The 22032-nt window shown below is 40.7% G+C and overlaps 1 long non-coding RNA gene across 1 annotated transcript; it reads left to right on the top strand.

Annotated features, from left to right (window-relative positions):
- Positions 1-8167: 8167 nt before the first annotated feature.
- On the top strand, positions 8168-21384 carry LOC106732444 (uncharacterized). Its single transcript, XR_001368696.3, has 4 exons — positions 8168-8327; positions 10345-10435; positions 16248-16320; positions 20470-21384. It is a non-coding gene; the product is annotated as an uncharacterized LOC106732444 (long non-coding RNA).
- Positions 21385-22032: the final 648 nt, after the last annotated feature.

Genomic DNA, 22032 nt, shown 5'->3' with positions numbered 1-22032 from the left:
TCCATCTTGCTTGCCCCTCTGAGGTGCCCGGAGCTCACAGGACACAGAGAGCAATAAAATCAGCATAGTCTTTGATGCCTTGACAGAGGCCCGGATATGCTGGCTCACCTGACCCTGTATAACTGTAAACACAGATAGCTTGACCACCCCATCTACCTGCTGGTCGGGTTAGGTAGTTGCCTTCCGAGGTCCACACGGGGATGCCCAGCCTCGTATTCGTCTTTCCGAGGAATTGAGTGACTGGTCCTGGTCTGACACGTTGGAATCAAGAGATGCAGAAGGGGGTAAAAATTGTACCCGTATGTGTCCTTTGGTTTTAGTGCATGCATAGAATAGAGCTCTTTAAAGATTAAGTTAAGAAGTAGAACAATGGCCATTGTAACCATATGCATTTATAAGTCTCTTTAATAAACCTGTAACTGTTTAAGCTTTAACCTGACTCCTCCTGTTGCTGTAACAGAATGAGACACAATTAAAAGAACTCTAGATGGTAAAAGGGGCAGACGCAGGCAGAGCTGGGCGTTTGGGTCCTTTCGCCTCCACGGGACAGACCCCTGGGGCACCCATCAGCCTTCTCCAGGCTGCCCGCTGTGAAGGGACTTTGTGTCCTAGCAGTTAAAGACTCGGGTGTAATAAGCTCTCCCTGCAGGCTCTTGGGGCACCCATCAACCTTCACAGGTTGCCCGCTGTGAAGGGGCCTTTTGTCCTAGCAGTCGAAGACTTGGGTGTAAAACTTTGGGCACCCATCAGCCTTTTCAGCTGCCCACTGCAAAGGGACTCTGTCCTAGCAGTTGAAGACTCAGGTGTATAACACACACACACCACGTGCTGCCCTGACCATCAGCTGACAGGGAGAAACCAAAAATTCCTTTGTCCCAGTTTGAAATTCCTACCTACTGTGACGTAGTGGGGGGTAACATGCTAACTCTCTGGCTGCTGTCTGTAGTTCCACAGAGCAGACAAGCGATGAGTCACTATGCAAAGAGGGTATCCCAACTGGTTTGGCCAGCTGACCCCCATGGAGAGGAACAAAGGAAGGTGGAATGCTGCCCTGGCTGGGGGGCAGGGCTGGAGGAGAGTGAGTTAGTTCCTGGCTGGAAAGCAGGGAAGAAGGAACTGGGGAGGGGGCTGGGATCCCCCCATCTCAAAGGGGGCACTGAGGCCTCTTAGCCCCAGTTGCTGTAACCAGATTACATCTGTGCTATGCTGTATCCTGGAGGAGCAATAAACCACCCTCAATTCCACTGGCTGGTGGAGTCTGTTTGTGCCATTTCGGGGTGCAGGAGACGGGGGACCCCCACCGCGCCATCACACCTACATTCCTATTGGCTGAATCTACCTGACTTAGGTCAGGTTAACTCCTTAGTTCCCATGCTGCTGGCTAACCCTCATGATCGTGACGCTCCTAGAAGGGATTGTATAGGCCGACGGTCGGGGTATGCACTACTGCTGCAGGGACACAGCAGGTAATGAGCCCAGAGCTGGGAGACAGTTCCAGGGAGCAAACTGAGTTTGGGGACCCTTGAAGAATGCACCTCACATGTGAATTGGCCAGAGCCCAAAGGTCAGTCTAGGCCTTAATCTAGGACTAATGACTCATGGCTGGATGGGCTGTCAAGACTGTTTGGTTGTTACTGAAGGAGACCAAGTTCCACTGGGGTTCTGTACGTTCTAGTAAAGTGTTGTGAGACATCCGTGCATCTAAGTGATTCCTAGGTGAATTCTTTCCTGCACAAAATGCCAAAAAAGAGGGGAGATCCCACCATACAGCATGCAGACAATAACTTCTTTGAGGAATCTTAGCCCAATACTAGTGCTCAGTTTTCAGCAAGCAATTCTGAATCAAGAATCAACTCCAGTCAGAGACCAACGCAAAGAGCAAACGCTTCTGTTGCTTGCAGAGATTCCTCAACCCAGACTCTTTTATAATCAAAACCAGCACTAAGTATAGCAGCTCTCCCAAAGACACTAGTTACTATGGAACACAATCATGAATATCTGTCATCATGTGCATATTTCAATCTCTCTCCCAAAATGTGATCTATGTCCTTGACTTTTAGGACAGGACTAAATAGTTTCAACATCCTCATCTAGAGGAGAGATTCAACACATTGTGACCGTGTGTCTCTACCTGATCCAACCATGGAGTACCACTGTCCTGGATAGGCCCTGACAGATAATCCTTCTGACTGGAAGACAGCCAGACTGAGAAATTCATTGTCTCACAGGTAAGAGAGGTTGGGGGAGAACAATGGTAGGCATGCTGTGAGTGGCAGATCACAGATATAACTGATATTGCTAAAATATGTAAGTTGGTTCTGCCTTATTCTGTAATGTAAGAGGAAAGGCTGTTCACCTTAGGGTATAGTGAAGCATAAGTTTAGATGAGAATAAATATGCACATAGGCCATTTGTTGTATTAAAAACCTTCCATTTATTTGCCATGCTTTGTCCTAACATTAAATAAAATACTTTGTTTTAAGAAGGCTGTTTATTGATATTGCTGGTTACAGCTTCCCAAAGGGAAGAAATGTGAGTTGCCCAGAAGGAAACCCAAGCTGATGACAAGCAATTGGAATATTAAAAAAATGAGTACATCTGGTTTATTAAGATTCAGAAACTGGCATTGTGTGAACTGCAGTCTGTGTTGAAGATTTTTTTTCTCCCTTCCCTAATTGGTCCATGCTGCTGGCATTAGAAATCTTACTTAATGATCATTGAAGTCATTGGAAAGAATACCACTGACTTGAATAGTAATAGAGGTGTAGCCGTGTTAGTTTAGTCTTGCTGAAACAAAAGACAGAACTATGCAGCACTTTAAAGACTAATAAGATGGTTTAATAGGTGATGAGCTTTCGTGGGCCAGACCCACTTCCTTGGATCAAATTGTGGAAGAAAATTGGCATGACCATATATATCCATCCCAATTATCCACCCCAATTATCACCTCTAATATCATTAGCTCATAGACATTAATCTCCCCCCCCATACCTCTCTATTCTAAAATCTGATTTCTCTAGTTTATATGTGTTCACTTTTTTTTTTATTGTATCCCTTTGGTATATATGATCATGCCAATTTTCTTCCACAATTTGATCTGAGGAAGTGGGTCTGGCCCACGAAAGCTCATCACCTATTAAACCATCTTGTTAGTTTTTAAAGTGCTGCATAGTCCTGTTTTTTGTTTCTACATTGACTTGAATAGGTTTTGAATCGGGCAGGATTTCATTTTGTTGACCAACAGGTAAAGGCTTCAATTGTATAAACAGAATGGTGCATCACACCTCTTTGTTCTCTAATTATTTGCTTTATTAACAGGGGCTCTGTGATTGACATTCACAATAATATTGTTAGGCCTGATTTTCCCAAAGTGTCCTTAATTCTAATTTTTGTGCTCTCATTTAATTATAGATCCAGGTGACAACATAAAGATGTCTACCTGGGCAATAGTTTTTGATGGAGGACACTCTAAGATTTTAGAAAATGGTCACATTCTCCCATGATATTAATAGAGAAGGTGCAGAGTCTGGTATGAAGGTTGGGTGCAGAAGAGAGCTTGTGGTAAGGGATTGGGGTTTAGGAGGAAGTGTGGTGTCTGTGAGGGAGTTTGCTTGAAGGAGGCAGTTGTGACTTGGGGCACTGGACTGGGCTTCAGGAGTTTGGTGTGTGGCTTAGGACAAGGGGGTGGTGATCTGAGGCAGGGGTCTGGGGCACAGGGATTTGGGTTGTGACCTTGAACAGGGGATTAGGGTGCAGGGTCTGAAAGGAGGGTCTAGAATGCCAGAAGCAGGCTCTGGCTGGGAGACTTATCCGGCTGACTCATGGCCAGCAGCCCAGCAGGTTTCCCTGCATGCCCTGCTCTAGAGAGGCTGCAGGGGCCATGTGTGTCTATGAAAAAGAGCCTGAGGGCAGTGGGGACTGATGCTTTGCATGCTGCCTGTTTTACAAACAGGCAGCTCCCATTGGCCAGTAATCAGCCAATGGGATTGTGCTGGGGGTAGGAGCAGTATGTGAAGCACCATCACCCCTGCCCTGGGCTCACAGCTGAGAAAGAAAAACGGCTGTGGCAGCTGATTTTCTGAGTGGTGGGGCATGACAGGACAAGCAAGGAGTCTTCCTGAGGCTCCATCGCTGCATCCACAGGCTGGATTTGGTTACTTAGAAGGCTGAATTTGGCTCCTGAGACATATTTTGCCCAGTCTGGATCTAAATTCTAGGATTTGTGCCCACTATTGATAGAACCTATTCTACATGTGCAAAATTGTGGCTCCACAGAAACTTCTAAAACAAGTCCTCATGGTGCAGTCTTTATTGGAGTTCCATGTAAATATGACATTCATATAATATGAAGAAAATTTTGAGTCCCTGCTACAGAGCAGAGACTTGAAACTAAGTATTCTTCATTCCAAAATAGTGCTCTAAACACCAGGACCTCTGGCTTCTGTGTAGTATCTTTATCTCAGTCTCTTTTTTTTTCACATGCAAAACTCAATGGTCTCATTTTTGTTTGGAATGAAAATAGATTTCAAAACATTTTTCACAACATTGAAATATGTTTTTTCAAACAGGCTTAACAGTGAAGTGACTCTTTTGGTTTGATTCCACTTCGGGAAGGTTCTGAGTGGTTATAAAGTATTAACCAGAAGTTTTGTTGGCTCAGCTGGTTAATGTTTGTGTACTTGCTGGCTGGCTAGAAGTTGTTTGTCAAATTTTAGATGTTGTACATTATTGATCTCTTACCAGTTGTTGGCCAACCAGGCGGTGACAGCAGCACAAACCTTCTTTTACAGGGATGGTAGCATTACTTGCTTGAAGGCCACCTTTTTTTCAGATTATGAAGTTGATGGCTTGGTTAGTTCCTACCTCTTCAAATTCTCATCACTAGTTTCTTGGCAAATCAGAATGGATCATTTCTCTTCTGATGAAATGGGTTTTAATTGGTCATCTTATGCAAACAGAGATTGTTCCTTTCTATTTTGAAAAGTAACCAAAATACTTTAGAAGTTTTAGACATACTGAGTTCATTAGAATGGTGATGTTTACACTCTTGCTCATGAGTTTGACAAGTCCTCCAACAAAAATTCTGACTGAACACTACAAATAACTCACCACAAAACAAGTAAGAAGGTGAAAGTGAAATAATGGAAAACAATCTCTAAAACTCAGTCATGAAAACTAAGGAAAATAACATATTCAGTCAAAGCTGTTGTTCTTTCATTCCATGGGCAGATACTTAATTTTCCTCTGCAGAATTTTGGTATTTGCCACCAATCTACAATTCAATTTTGAACTTGTGCAAGAAGATTAGGATCTAGTAAACATCAGAGTAAAGTTTTTTCACTCTTAAATATCACCATTTTGGCTACAATTTATATAGAGAATTCTTATAGATGGTGATTTCACTCTGATGGGATAAAATGCTTTAAACCTATATTAAACTATTTTTCCTACTATTTTTATTTAATAGTGATATCTGCCAGCATTGTATTAGTTGTGCCTTTATGGTTTTTGTGTATAGGAAACTGCATATGAAAAACTTAAAAAACAATATATAGTCTGGTAGCACTTTAAAGACTAACAAAACATGTCGATGGTATCACAAGCTTTTGTGAGCACAGCCCACTTCTTCAGATGACTGGAGTGTTGGAAGTCCAGAACCTATTTGTTATTTTTTAAGTTTTTTCTGTTACAGACTAACTCGGCTACCTCTCTGAAACTTTTGCATATGGAAAGTTAAAGGATATTTACAAATCTGGTTCTCTATAGTCTTAAAATATCACTACGTCATATGAAACAGCATTACCATCAAAATCTTGGTTTTTTCTCAATATTTTGTTTAGAAAACATGTTGCAGTTTCTAGCGCAACCACCCCCTGGCAGTGGGGTCAAATCTTTTGTAATTAACCTGGGCTTTTTATCTTAGCAATGGGAGAGATAATCCCATCTCTTTCTACAAAAAGTACTGGAAATGCAGGGGTATACCATCCACAGTCCTTATCGTCATATTTCCCTTTCTGGCTCGTGTTCACATCACTTCCCCTTTCAGGAGTTCCTTTGTCCTCCTTTGTCCCACCTATCCTTGCTCTGAAATTGTCAACTGCTTCACAATTTCAGAGTTAGCAAGCATCTGAACCTGCTCAACAAAGGAGGTCTCCTTATTTGAAGGAAACAAAGCACTGAATGAGAGATAGCAACAATATGTGAGAGAAATGCATCTGACTAACAGGCTAACTGCAGTTCCAAACATCCTAGAGAAATGGGTTCAATAGAGTGGTGTGGCCTTTCAAAGGATACCATTTCCATTGTATGTCATAGGAAAAAATCTGCTTTTTCTACATTACCTTTCTTGGGCATCTATACCAAGTTGAAGTGGCTTCAACCATATTCAGAATATGCTGAAAAACATAATCAATAATGTGCTTTTAGTAATGTATACTTAAAAACATGCTGTTCATACACCCAAAGCAACCTCAGATATATCTTACAAAAATATGCATTCATTATAAAATTGAACAGCAGGAAAAACAGCATCTCAGCTGAAAAGATAATTGTGTGTTATGCTTTTCACATTAAGGGAGATTGTAGTGCTCCTACTCTCTATATAAAACATATTTGTATACATATGCATGTGCTACCTCCAGTGTGGTTGATAGTGAGGTGAAAGGGTGAAGAAGGGCTTCCCTGTCTGTGGCTTACTTCTCTCCTGTTGAAGATAAGAAGAGAGGGCAGATAGGATAGAGCCTCATCTGAAGCCAAGAGGGAATCAGGGCTGAAATGTGACAGTAGGGGAAGGTCTATACTAAACTAGAAGGTCGGCTTAAGATATGTAAATAATGTAGCTGAAATCAATTTACCTTAAGCTGAATTTCTCTGCTTGCCCCCGAGGTTCACAGGAGAAACTCTCCCATCAACTTCCCTTACTCCTCATGACTGCGAGGAATTCCAGAGTTGACAGTTAGGGTCTCAGTATTCGATTTAGAATGTCCTTATTAGATCTGTTAAATTGAATGCCGGAAGATCGGCCTGAACTTTGTCAATCTTCCATTTAGAACAGACATGGCCTAGGTCAGAGCCCAGTCCCTAGTCTGCTCCTCAGCTGCTCAGCCATGTGTCCTGTATTCACAATTTGTGTAATGACAAGTGGTAACCATGTTAATGTATGTGTGGCAATATAATAAACAGATTTTATTAATATGATACCCCAATAATACATGCTACAGATATTATTATTATTTATTATCTATTAGTTGAGACTTGAAGACAGTTATTCTAGGCCCTGGACAAAAACAGAACAAAAAGACTGCCCCTACTCAAAAAAGCTTACAGTCTATTACTGTTGGACCTTGACTGAATGGTGTGCTTTATCCTTCCAGGTAACATACATTAAATAACCATTTTGTGTTAAGAGATGTGGAGTTAAAATATCAATTTAAATCAATACAATATACAAATATATTACAGTGTGTTTTTCTTAAGTTAGGAAATGAGGTATAGATGGCTACCTCTTTTTTTCCATAATAAAAAGTATTTGATAAAAGCAAAGTTGAAAAATAGAGTTTCTTGGGACAAGTGTTGATGAAGTGCATATAAATAGGCTGAAATAAACTCAAGTGCACCTAAAAACACACCTCACTCAGGCACATTTTTCAGAACAAACTATTTCTTACAAATCCTAAGTGATTAATATCAAAGGGTGGTAGATGAACACTATTTTATTAATATATCTGTATTACACCTCCACCATTACTGTACTGTGTCCTTTCAAACATCATTTACATAAAACTTAGATTATTGTCTTCGGAAAAAAATAGGCAAACATGCATCTACAAAAAAAAGGCTTTATTGCTGGTGTTCATTATTTTAACACATGATACTGATAATAGGTGAAATATAATCTCAAATATATCACATATGTTTAGCTATTTGCACAGTTATTTGCATCTAATTAGACACCTGGAAATTATTAATATGCAAATTAAGTTTAAATGCATAGCATTACCCTAAAATCTATTTTAAATGTCCAAATACGTCTCTTAAGAATATTGGCCCATATTATTTATATAGCTTTTTTTAAAAATATGGATAAAATAAAGGAGTTGGTTTAAAAAAAAATTCTTTTTGATCAAGAGCTGTGTATCTCATTAGACTTCCCTCTGGTTTAAGGAGGCTAGACATGACTCTTGTTGAGGATCATCAATACAACTGACTGCATTGAATCACTACTAATGATCTAGTGGAAGTGGTTTCTTTTCCACTCAGAAGTGCCTTCACGGAGCTCCTAGTATGAGAACCGGGAACTTCAGATAATGCTTGGAATTTGCAAAGAGGTTGGTAATAAAAATGTGATTAAGAAACTGATGGTTCATTTCTGCTCCCATTGAATGTAATGAATTCAGAAGCTCTATTGTGCTTAATAATTTACAAATAACTACCTGTCTGAGTATTGAAATTAGGATAAAAGTTTTCATTGTCTTTCTCACTGATAGGTGCTGATTTCAGCTAGCCATGTCATGGCTCATTAACATTACCCCTGAGCGCTATGTATCCCAAATACCTCATACCTTCTCTCTAGTCTAGGAGAAGTGCTTTAATCCTTCCTCACCTACTAGGCAACAATACCAAGCCCAAGGGGCCAACTTAAAAATACTACAGACCATTCCCACTTCCATTATACCTTCCCTCTTGGGTAAGATATTGAAGAATTTCCATCCCGCCAATTGCAAGCAAATCCAATTAATCTCTAATCTAGCATCTACTTCAGGGATCCTGCAGAAGGAATGAAGGTTCAGTTACGCATACTGCATAATTTGCCTCCCTGTACCTCTCTACCTTAAGCCAATCTCTAGCCTTTCCCAAAGTTCCTTCCTAGACAGTTTGTTCTCTCTCCAGAATTCTCCCTGGGACCACTGTGGATGGTTCAGCCCTTCCCACATTCTCTCTCAAATCCTGGTCTGCCTCCCTAAACTCATTCACTTGCCAACATACCACAGCCTTTCCTTCACCTGACCCAGCTAACAGTTCAATGCATGGAAGAGGCCACAGGAATGCACAGACATGTACCCCACAACTAAACCCTACACTGCACAAATGACTAAGTATATTTTAACTTGTACATTTAAGATTAGATTGTAACTATTGGTATGAACAAATCATAGAATCATAGGGCTGGAAGAGACCTCAGGGGTCATAGAGTCCAGCCCGCTGCCCAAAGCAGGACCAACCCCAACTAAATCATCCCAGTCAGGGTTTTGTCAAGCCGAGACTTAAAAACCTCTAGGGATGGAGATTCCATGACCTCCCTAGGTAACCCATTCCAGTACTTCACCATCCTCCTAGTGAAATAGTTTTTCCTAGTATTCAACCTAGAACTCCCCCACTGCAACTTGAGACCATTGCTCCTTGTTCTGCCATCCGTCACTACTGAGAACAGCCTCTCTCTATTATTTTTGGAACCTCCCTTCAGGATGTTGAAATCATACCAGTGTGTTGTATTGTGCACTGGCAACTTCTTTAAATCTGGGTGCAGCTGGAGATTTTGAACACTATGAAGTACGTGCAATTTAAGCCAGAGGCATGATTCATATCTGCCCTACCATATATTGATCAGCTGATGGAAAAGACCGAATGTGCAGACTCTATGGCTGTGTCTACACTGGCATCCCTTCCGGAAAAGGGATGCTAATGTAGCACTTTGGAATAGGCAAATCCATGGGGGATTTAAATACCCCCCGCGGTATTTGCATTAACATGGCTGCCGCTTTTTTCCGGCTTGGAGATAAGCCGGAGAAAAGCGCCAGTCTAGACGTGATTCTCTGGAAAATAAAGCCTTTTCCAGAGGATCTCTTATTCCTACTTGAAAAACATCATGCAGCAAAATGCAACAATCTGGACCGTAAAAAAAAAATCTGATCAGTGTATAAGATTTCATCCATTTATTTTGGCTACTTATGTGCAGCGCCAATAATGATGTTCTCCTTTAAATTTGTGAGAACTCATTGTTCTCAATAGGAATGGGTATAAAAGAAGAAAGGGATAGATTGTGCAATTCATACTGACAACACGGATAAACATTTCACTACACAAAATAATCCCACTAAAGCCATCAGATCTACTTGCATGAGTATGTTTATGAGAGAAAGACCTCTATAAGATGGCCTAGAGTTTGATCTAGAATTTCTAGAAGTTGTTAAATAACTCATTTGGAAATGTCTTCATATTTCCCATGAAAACAAACTTATCCAAATAGAGGCTATTTGCTAATATTTATATGGTGTGTGAAAACTGTGCCAAATATTTTGAAATGCTGCTTCTTAGTTGGATCATCTTCATTTTTTTCTGTTCTAGAACTTGGCTACCCAAAGGTGATCAAAGATCTACTTGATGCTCAGAGCCACTGGCATTTTCACCACCTTTGAGCAGAATGAGCTACCAGAGTGTGAGTAAGAAAAGCCTCTGAGATCCTCTGATGCCATGTCTATAGTACTGATATAAGTGCTGCTAACCTTGTGGTTCTGAACAGGGAACAGCAACAACAGGAACTGTTTTGTAGAAGAGTCTGATGTTGCTATAGCCACAAATGAACATTTCTTCAGAGGTCTTCAAAATCAGACCTTACAAACTGCCAGCCTAAAAGGGAAAAATCATTAAATTAATAGAAAAGAGCTACTCTTCTGGTACTACAGTTACCTATTAATAACTAGCAATGCAAACAAACTCTGACAACAGCAGAAATGAGCCATTTTTTTCCTGTTTTTTCTTCTTGCACTTCTGAATTCACATCCAACTAAATGCTGACAAAGGCTAATATGTCATAGAAACCCACAACAAACATTCTAAAGTGGCCTTTCTAAATAATTGAATACGCCTTTGTCTTTTTACCAGAATTTTGTATAAACATAACATGGCCTGAATGAGATTTTACCACACTATTACCTACATGGTATCATTTACCAGGATTTTAGATAGACTTACTGTAAGTGCTACAATTCCTATAAGGACAAATATAGCAGGTTTTACTAGCATGTGGTTAATGGACTCCACTAGTTTTCATAGTAAGTAAAATAATAATTCTGTAGCCCATAACAGGCAGGACTGAATCTGGAGTTAAGGAAGTTTGTGGAGAAGGGAGAAGTCTGCTATTATTTCCCTCCTCTCCAACCTTCCTGCACACACATACACACACATATACGTCTACAGATTACACAGTATATGGAGCTGTCACAATTGGATTTTTGAGGGCATAATTCTATTGTGTCTGTTTCTTACATTGTCCACACAAGCATAGCATAGGTTTCTTTTCCCTTGTGAAAGGCTCATCCACAAGCTGACCTCTTATTAATCATAGAGAATATGTGACAAGTTTCTCATTTTACTTACCAGGGCAATGGGGTTGAGCGGTATTCCATCCCAGTGAAGGTTGGGGAGGAGTGTGACTGAAACACAATGGACCTCTCAAGGGATGTAACAGCAGGCATGCTCCAAGTGCACATGCTTCTTGTGGAAAGTATTCCTTATATAAGCAACCTAGGGCCATGAGCGGCTTGCATGAGTGGCCTCCTTCATCTCAGTGGCCTGCAAGATTGACACAAGCAAGATGGTCTCCCAGAATAGGGTAGTTTTGCTAACTGTGCTTGCATACCTAGAATTTGAAGGGTCTCAGCTGAACCGTAGCAGTGCTTTGATTGGATGCAGAGGAAGTGCACAGCTCTCACCTTCAATGTGGTATGCAACCTGCATACACCTCACTTCTTCCTAGACTTTCTTTACTATTCTAAGTCTAAAGCACAGCTGCCACAGTGCTTTAACATGGCAGTGTGGTTATACCTTCAGCCTGGGAGAAAGCTCTGCCAGCACCCTATGTAAACTACCTCCTTGATGGAAGTAGCTAACAGCACTGGGAGCCTGTTTACACTATATCTTACTGCACTAGAGGGGATGTTTTTTTCATACCTTTGAGCAAAAAAGTTCCAGCACAGTAAAGTGGCAGTGTTGACAAGCCCTTATTTTCAACAGGATCTGGGCATCCAACTCCTCTATGCTCTTTTGAAGATTCCAGCCCCAAATAAATATCTAATCTTATTGTGTGGATATTGCCTTTTCAAAAGGAACATGGTATTTTTATGCCAGAGAATGTACTGACTCAAATTACCAGGATTATAGTTTTGCAATGTCTATTAGGCCAAGGAACTCATTCTATGCCTCTTACACATTAGACATGAGGCATGTGGACCCAGGCTCAGAGGCACACTGACACAGGTGCTGCTAGCCATGTAAATGTACCCAATGCAACTTAAGATCCTAAGCCTTTAAACAGGACTTAAGCGCCTAAACATCGATAACCTCCCCGATAACACCATCCTTGCTACCATGGATGTAGAAGCTCTATACACCAACATCCCACATGAAGACAGATTAGAAGCAATTAGAAACACTATCCCAGAGGACACCACTGCCAATCTGACAGCAGACCTATGTAACTTTGTTCTCACCCACAATTATTTCCAGTTTGAGGACAACTTATACCTCCAGATCAGCGGCACAGCCATGGGTACACGCATGGCCCCACAGTACACTAACATCTTTATGGCTGACTTAGAACATTTCCTCAGATCCCGTCCCCTCTTACCCATTCTCTACTTACGCTACATCAATGACATCTTAATAATCTGGACCCATGGCCAAGAAACACTGGAGACATTTCACAGAGATTTTAATAACCTACACCCCACCATCAATCTCAGCCTGGACCATTCTATATGAAAGAGATCCATTTCCTGGATACCACAGTACAAATCACCAATGCTAAATTAGACACCACTCTCTACAGAAAACCCACCGACTCATACAGTTACCTACATGCTCCAGTTACCTACAGTTACCTACAGTTACCAGAGCCTCCAGCTCCCATCCAGAACACACCATACGATCCATCATCTATAGCCAAGCCCTTTAGTACAACTGCATCTGCTCTAATCCCACTGACAGAGACCAGAAACTTCAGGATCTCTACCAAGCATTTATAAACCTCAACTACCCAACCAGAGAAATAAAAAAACAAATCGCAAGAGCCAGACGAATACCCAGAAACCATCTACTTCAAGACAGACTCAAGAAAACCAACAATAGAACACCACTTGTCTTCACCTACAGCCCCCAACTTAAACCCATCCAACACATTATCAATAAACTACAGCCTCTACTGGAACAGGATACTAAACTCCAAGAGGCTCTGGGAGACAGACCCATAGTCTCTTATAGACAACCACCTAACCTCAAGATGATTCTTACCAACAACCACAGGACATACCACACTAATACCAACCCTGGAACTTTCTCTTGCAACAAACCCCGTTGCCAGCTTTGTCCACATATTCACTCTGCTGATACCATTATTGGACCTAACCAATTCAGTTATAAGATCAAAAACACATATTCCTGCTCATCCAGAAATATAATTTATGCTATCATGTGCCAACAGTGTCCGTCTGCTATGTACATTGGACAAACGTTTCAGACACTTCGCCAAAGAATCAGTGCACACGAAACAGATATTAGACAGGATCACAAAGAAAAAACAGTTTCTTGACATTTCAACCAGAAAGGGCATTGTCTCAAGGACTTAACTACCTGCATCCTGCTTCAAAGACATTTTAACACCGGACTTGAAAGAGAATCCTCTGAACTGTCATTCATGCTTAAATTTGACACTTTACATCTAGGTCTCAACAAAGATGCTAATTATCTTACCCATTACAAAGATAGCTTCCCCAATTATCACCTCTAATATCATTAGCTCACAGACATTTACCCCCCCCCCACCTCATCCCCCCTCTGTTCTAAAATCTGATTTGTCCTTTTCATATGTGTTAATTTTTTTTATTGTATCCTTTGGTATATATGGTCAGGACAATTTTCTTCCACTATTTATCTGAGGAAGTGGGTCTGGCCCACAAGAGCTCATCACCTAATAAACCATCTTGTTAGTCTTTAAAGTGCTACATACTCCTATTTTTTGTTTAAGTTATTTAGGAGCTCTTGAAGGTTTTATGGCCCAGTTCAACTACTGGTGGTTAGCAATTAGTGAAGTTGTACCAAGTCCTATGTATAGACATGAAAAGGTATGGTTTGCACAGACTAAGCTTGTACCACTTCCAGCTAGAGGTCATATGAGCTAAGGAAAAAGTTAGCTGACCTTATCTCCATTTGGAATCTGAACCAGTATAAGTAATCCAGTTGCCAGCAATGATGTCTGAATCTGGTGTAGACAGGATCAGCATGTAGGAGCCCTGAGTCAATGACATCCTAAAAAACTTGCAGTTTTGGCAGCACAGAAACAATTAGTTTGAAAGTTGTTCTTCCATGATAAAAGCAAATGATTTTGCTCTCTGTGTATGAAAAGTATTTTACTTGCAGCATAAGTCATTGTCTTGGATGCCAGTGTCCTCCGTGTGTGAGGAGGAGAAAGGGTAAACCCTCTGAGTTTTAAGTCACATTTATATTTTTATTCGCAGATATGAATTTTTATTTTAATAGCTTCTCTGGCTTCAAATAATTATTCCACTAGCATATATAAAGCTCTTTGTGCCCCCTTTTAAATGTGCTTATCTTTGCCTCTGATAGAAAAGAGGAAAATATAAGGGAGTGATTGAGAGAGACTGCAGACAGAAGATATGGCAAGAAGAGAGGAAGGACACAATACAGCAAGACAATTTCTATGCTTCTCTCCACTTCTGGAGACCATAATGATCCTCATCACACAGGGCTACATTGCGGCTTTTATGCCACAGCCCTCAGCAGGGACAAGTCAGAGTACATTGTCTTAGAGACATAGTGCCTCCAACAGACTAGCTTTCTTGATGCATCTATGTGTGCAGAAGAGGGCATCCTGCTTTCTCCAGCCACGAACATTGAGCAGATGAACCAATATAGAAAGCATCTGACTATAGGTCAGTGCAGGAATTGATGGGCTATGAATTCACTTCTTTTCTACCCTATTTCTAGTGACCTATTCTCCAGATTTCAGGGAGCAGACACACGATCATCATAAAAATCAGTTAAAGTTAAAGAGTCGTACAAAGGCTTCCTACATGGCCCTCTGTCCCTGTAAACCCATTTGAGGACTTTCATTATGTGGCCCATTGAAGTGGGTGGGAAGAAGGTCATATAACATTTTCCTTCCATTATGTAACCACCTCTCTCACCTACATAGTTACTATAATGAAGCTAAAGAGATAACTAAGGAAAGGCATGAGAGAAGCTGCTCTACTATATTTGGAAGCATGGAGCAAAATTGCTGGTCCCCAGATAGTCTCTGGCATTGATCATGTCTAGGATTCTACCAAATTCATGATCCATTTTGCTCAATTTCATGGGCATAGGTTTTTTAAAATGCTAAATTTCATTATTTCAAATATTTAAATCTGAACTTCCATGGTGTTGTAATTGTAGGGCTCCTGACACAAAAAGGAGTTGTGTGTGTGTGTGTGTGGGGGGGGGGTTTGCAAGGTTATTGTATGGGGGTTGCAGTGTTGCTACCCTAACTTCTGCACAGCAGCTGCCAATAGTATTGCCTTTAGAGCCAGCCAGCTGTTGACCAGGAGCTCATCTCTGAAGCCAGATTACCACCAGCAGCAGTGCAGAATTAAGTATGGGATGGGATGATATTGCCTCTTACTTCTGACTTACTTCTGCTCTGCTACCTGTAGAACTGGGCCTCAGACAGCAGCTGCTAGCCTCTGGTCACCCAACTACGAAAGCAGAAGTACAGAAGGGCAACATGGGTATGGTCAGTGCTTTTTTTGTGATGGTACTGCCCAGTACTCAGTACCGGCACCTCCAGATGCAGTACCAGCACCTCTAATCAGAGCTCAACAACTTTTCCCCTGGAATACCAGCACTTTTTTTTTTTAACAAAAAAAAAAAGCACTGGGTATGGGTATGCCACTCTTACTACTGTGCTGCTACTGGATGCTGCCTTCAGAGATGAGTATGTAGCCAACGTTACAACCATCCCTCTCCAATTACCCAGCTACCCTCCTAAAATAACCTTGTGATCTCCCTGCCACTAGCTTTTAGGTCCGCCATGCCACCTGTCCCATTTGAGAAATGCTGGTCTCTCCCACACAAATGGCCAGATTTCATAGGAAGACACCAGAGTTCATGGTGTGTGACACATTTTGCATGACTGTGAATTTGGTAGGACCCTAATTATGTCTGAGGCAGGACTCTATTGCATTCTTGTATTACAGGACTCTCCTAGACGGTATAGCAAAGGAATCCAGGATGGCTCTATAACTATGAACTATTTGTGATGAGATGAAGGTGGGTTTTTTATCCCTTTTTAAAAAAATTTACTGCTTCTGCCCAATTGTATACTTTACATTATTCTGCCTACTATGATGACAGATTTGCTTGTAAAACCACTCTCCATAATCTGTGCACTCCCAAGGAATTTGCCTGTATGATACACTCCCTGTAAGAGTAATTTTTAGTAATTTATTAGCAGGCAGCCTAGATGAGGAGGCAGATGCAGGAAGCAAATTCAGCTTTTCCATTTGCCTGAGATCACAACTCTCTCATTTGCTCAAAATCACATCTCAATATATTTAATAATGAACACAGAAATGTAATACCAAGAAGCTGTATAAGCCCTTCAAGTTCATTTAAGACCTGATTTCAATACATTAGTGAAATAGATGAAAAATTATGCCTTAGAGGAGTTCAACATACATCACCTTTACTACCTAAAATTAAACATTTATACTTCTTAGTTGACTAACTTAAAAAAAAATCAACATAACTGACAGCTTTTTCATTGCATAGAGAAAGAGGTACAACTCACAGCTATAAACTTTCAGAGATGCTTTGTACCCTCTTCTTTCCCACCCACCCATGCACATGTTCAGTTACTAGTCAACCTACAACACTCATGCCGTGCACACAATCTGTGACTCCAGTTAAAACAAGCTTTAGCCACCAATTCAACATAGTCATTATCTTGAAGTAAATATAAAATTGCTGCTGATCAACTGTGCGGTTGATGCAAAGATTGGCAGAGCAGTGAAGGATGAGTACAGGGCAATCATACTGAGCAGCCTGAATTGCTTGGTAAGCTGGGCCCATTCAACCCAGATGCATTTTAATATAACAAATGTAAAGTTATACAACCAGTAATGAGGAATGCAGGCTTGGGTTTAGCGTATGTGTGTGTAGTGTTGGATGCCTGTGATATGTGGGAGATCAGACTCAATGATCTTTTGTTTGCTTAAACTCTGTTACTCTATGTCATGACTATAACTAGGGAATAGGAGACTATCCTGGGAAATGGCTTCTGGAAAGGGTTGTCATTGACATCAACTCAAAGTGAGCCCCCAGTGTGATGCTGAGGCTAAAGGGGCTGTGATCCTTGGGGGTATAAACAAGAGAATGGTGTATAGAAATAGAGAGGCATTTTAGAGATGTTGTCTGTAAAGCTGTGGTGTCCACATTATAGAATGTTGTAGGAAAATGGGAGAGGTGGAGAAAAAGAGGCACAAAAATAATTCAAGGGCAGGAAAAACTGGCTCACACTGAAAACCCTAAATTGCTCAATCTATTTAGCTTATCAAAAAGAACAGAGGTGACTTGATAATGATGTATAAGTACCTTCACGGGGAAGAAATGCCAAATACTAAAGGGCTCTTTACTGTTGTGGAGAAAGGCATAATAGGAATCAGTGGCTGAAAGTAGAAGTCAGACAAATTCAGCTGGAAATGGGGCACTTTTCATAATTTGTTTATACATTTAAAACAGAGAGTGTCCTTTTGCCAGTGAGGTGAAAGGGTCAAGGGAAATGATGGATTCTCCATCTGCCAGTGTCTTCAAAATAACACTGGATGCTTTCTGAAAGAGTTATTTTTTGCCAAATTCAAACACAAATCACTGGGCCCAATACAGAGGTATCAGGGTCAAATGTAAATTCCCGTGATATAAAGATATGAAATTTAAAAAGTAGAGCAGTTAAACATTATATTTAACCAGTTAATGGGGTCTGGCAGGTGGGAGGCTGATCTGGCCAAGCCAGGTGCTGGTTAATTGGTTGCCCCTTTAAGCATGCTAATAAGGCACTGATTACTGAGAAACGTGTTAACCTATTTTCCGTTTACATCCCTACTGTTATATATAGGAGGTCAGGCAAGATGATATAATGATCTCTTGGGTCCTTAAAGTCAATGAAAAATTACAGTTACAAGTCACATCTTTAATGTTATGCTCCTGATGCCACATACCATCATGCTATGCTTGGTAACAGAATTTTCAAATTTTTCACAATTTTCGATTGTGACAAGAGATACCTGGCCCCTTGAGACACCTTGCTGAAAGCCCTGCATTCACGCTGCCCCATGATGAAGCAGAGGTGGGTCCTCCAAGACTGCCTAGAGAAGCCTTGTGGAAGCAGCCAATCAGAGTCCAGCAAATTCAGATAAAATGAGCTTCAGGTGCTTGGCAGATTAGTTCCTGGGTAAAACAAGAAGGGTTCTTGTTTGGCTAAAGCAGACTGGTGGCTGGTTTTTGGCCAAACCTGGGACTGAAAAGACTTGAGAATTCTAACCGTAAGCTAATGGACGGAAGCAAAGGGGCTGGGTGGGAAGGGGACGAGAAAATGAAGCAGCAGCTAAGTAAAGAAAGCCATATGTGTCTGCTGTTTATAGAGTCCTTAGGTTGGAGTGTGGAGTAGTGGGGTGGGTGTGGGATATTCTAGTATCCACTGGCGAAGTGGACTAAGCTTATAGAAGAGGTGTCAGGCACCTAGTACCCAGGGCTGAAGATCCTGGTGAGAGTAGCCATCTGAGTGAACTTTTTACTGTCCCAGAAGGGCTCTACTTTGATTGTGTAACTTGGCTGGATGGCTAAGCTACTGAAGACCTGTCTAGTATGGTTCCCGATCTATTCAGAATGCCAGGAGTGGGGCAAAGATTGCACAGTAGCATACCCTAATTGGTTAGGGGAGGTGAATGATCCTAATCATAACTATCTACTTTTTCTACAGTTTAAGAGTACTTAAACTTTTTTCCTTGTTTTTTGTACCTTAACTCTTAAAATAATGATGTTTTGAAAACTAGGATGTATCTTTATGGGGAAAAAAATAAATTGATATGGTAGAGATCTGCTGTTCTGTGAATGTTGCGTGGACATTTCTGGATGTTGTCCATGAGCACTTTTAATTCTTTTACAGGCCAATTCAATTCATTTATCTTGAACTCTTGGTATAATAATTGGTATAAAAGGAATAAGGCAAATCTTCATGTCACTCTGGAAGCACAAAGGAGACCACACATTCTGAACATTCGAACGGATAGTCCTTTTCAGTAGAGACTGCCCAAGTAGCATGGAGCTCAAAGTAGTCAGGAACACAGATCTCTCTCTCCTGTGCTTCCTCACCCCAGTGACATAGAAGATATTCTGTGACGAGAAGAGGTGTAGCAAAAGTGTGTCACAATCTGTCGATTCAACACTAGCAATAGTCTCTAGAGTGTGCAAATTAGAGTACTTCTGAAGTGTATTCAGTCACAGACTGACCTCAAGATCAGGAAGAGGATGGAAAGGTGGCAGAAAGCTATTTTTTCTGGTATGGTTGAAAACAAAAGAAACTTCAATTTAAAAATGTACAGCTGTCTAACTTTCCCTTTAACTATATATGAGTGAAAGCGACGAGGAGTCCTGTGGCACCTTATAGACTAACTGAAGTGTAGGAGCATAAGCTTTCGTGGGCAAAGACCCACTTCGTCAGATGCAGGTCTGCATCTGACGAAGTGGGTCTTTGCCCACGAAAGCTTATGCTCCTACACTTCAGTTAGTCTATAAGGTGCCACAGGACTCCTCGTCGCTTTTGTAGATTCAGACTAACGCGGCTACCCCCTCTGATACTATATATGAGTGGTTGTCTGTACTTGGGTAAAATACACACATTAACAAGGACCTTAACTGGATTTCTCCCTACATTCCAGGTCCTAATGACATAAAAATCCAAGCACTGAGTACTTAAGAGTACTTAGAACCCTCCCTGTTAGATTCATTTAGCATGGGCATTCTAATTGACATTTTTTCCCCATTTTTCCTTCTCTTTCCATCCCCATCTCCTCTCTTTCAGTGCTATTTATTTTGCAACCTAGACCCCTTAACTCTATTCATCTGAAAAGTGAGTTGTGCCCACTAAAGCTCATGATACCATTTACATTTTTTCTTAGTCTCTAAGGTACTGCAGGACTATTTGTTGTTTTTTTAAAATTGCCTAGGGTTATTGCTTACAATGCACTTTACGTAGAGGAACATGTACACCAGGGCCACATACTAATCTCTTGTGACTCCACTGAGGTCAGTGGATTTGTACCAGGGATGTATTTGATCCATTACTATAATTAAAAATTAAACCTCCTAGTATTGATGCCATCTTCAGAATTACCAAGTTTTATTTCTTTCTTGTCCTTCCAGTGGAAGAGGACACCATGCTTCCCTGCCAAAAATTTGTTTTAATGACAATGTAATCAGAATTTTTGACATACATTGTTCTTTTGTATTTTTCTCTGCCCGATGACATTAGAACCGGAAGAAACAGGGCCTCTAAAACAGTGATTCAGGACTACCATGACAACTGTCAGACCCAGATAGCTTTTCTTTGAGAATTACAGATTTATTATTTGTTGGTCTCAAGGCTTTGTTTTCCTTTTATCTTGCTTGTACTTTGTTACTATGCAAACAATGACTCATCAGTACCTGTTGTTCCACTTAAATGCATCTATTTGTAAAGTTTTCTCCCTTCAATAAACATTTGTGTTTTATAGCAAAAATATTCTTCAAAACCAGCAAACATCCAACCTACTTTTGCTATGTAGGGTGTTTCTATATTTTACTAAGAGTATATCAAAACATCTTATTATATATATTTTTTTAAAAAATTTGGGTGGTCTCAGTGCATGTGCCATCACTTATTTGTTCATAATAATAGACCATTAGCAATTGATTTAAGTAACAAACTTCTGACATGCATGCATGTGATTGCATATGAACACCTACGGGGAGGTAGCTGCCATTATATCTTGTGAACTCATCTGCTCGACACTTATGCACAAACAATGTATAAAAGAACTTTACTATAGAACATAGAATAACTTTGCTTTGTTAGTAAAAATTCAAGTTAAAAAACAAGTTATGCATGTCAATTTGAATATTGATCAAGCTTTAAGAACCTCCTCACCTCCAGGATCATTTTGGTAGAACTATTAATTGCCCAACTGTCTATTTCTAAGCTGTATTTGACTTGCATCCTTCATTAAAAGATGGCACCCACACCTTGAAATAGCTCCTGTGTGCTGTCTAATAGCAAGAATAGTGGAGGAAAATACCAACTCCTGGGCTGTGTCCAGACTCAGGGGTTTTTTCGAAAAAAGTAGCCTTTTTTCGAAAAAACTTCACCTGCGTCCAGACTCAAGCCGCGTTCTTTCGAAATTAATTCGAAAGAACGCGGCTTTTCTTTCGATGGAGGTAAACCTCAGGAAGAACGCCTTCTTTCGAAAGTTCCTCTTTCGAAAGAAGGCGTTCTTCAATGTAAATAGGGCTTCTTCAAAAGAGAGCATCCAGACTCACTGGATGCTTTCTTTCGAAAAAGCAAGCCGCTTTTTCGAAATTTCTCCATGCAGTCTAGACGCTCTCTTTCGAAAGAGGCTCTTTCGAAAGATGCTTTCGAAAGAGCCTCTTTCGAAAGAGGCTTGCAGTCTAGACATAGCCCTGGAGTCCTGCAACTCAGTTATAAAGAATAACCAGAATTGAGTTTAAAGTGCAATCAGTTTGCTATTTTTTTCTTAGTCTTCCACTGAAGCCAATTTATATAGTTCTGTTTCATCTGCTTAGTATTCCTGTGTGGAATTTAATTATATCCACATTTTAGCATTAAAGTTAATTTAACATATTTAAGAACTACCTCTTTCTGATAGGAGATACTGGTTTCTCTCTGGCTAAGGCCATATTTCATGGGTGAGGTCTTCAACTGGCAGAGTT

The sequence above is a fragment of the Pelodiscus sinensis genome, chromosome 12 (genome assembly GCF_049634645.1).
Source record: "Pelodiscus sinensis isolate JC-2024 chromosome 12, ASM4963464v1, whole genome shotgun sequence".
Classification (NCBI taxonomy): domain Eukaryota; kingdom Metazoa; phylum Chordata; order Testudines; family Trionychidae; genus Pelodiscus; species Pelodiscus sinensis.
Note: the sequence above shows the minus strand (reverse complement) of the source record. Positions and strands in the feature narration are given on the sequence as shown.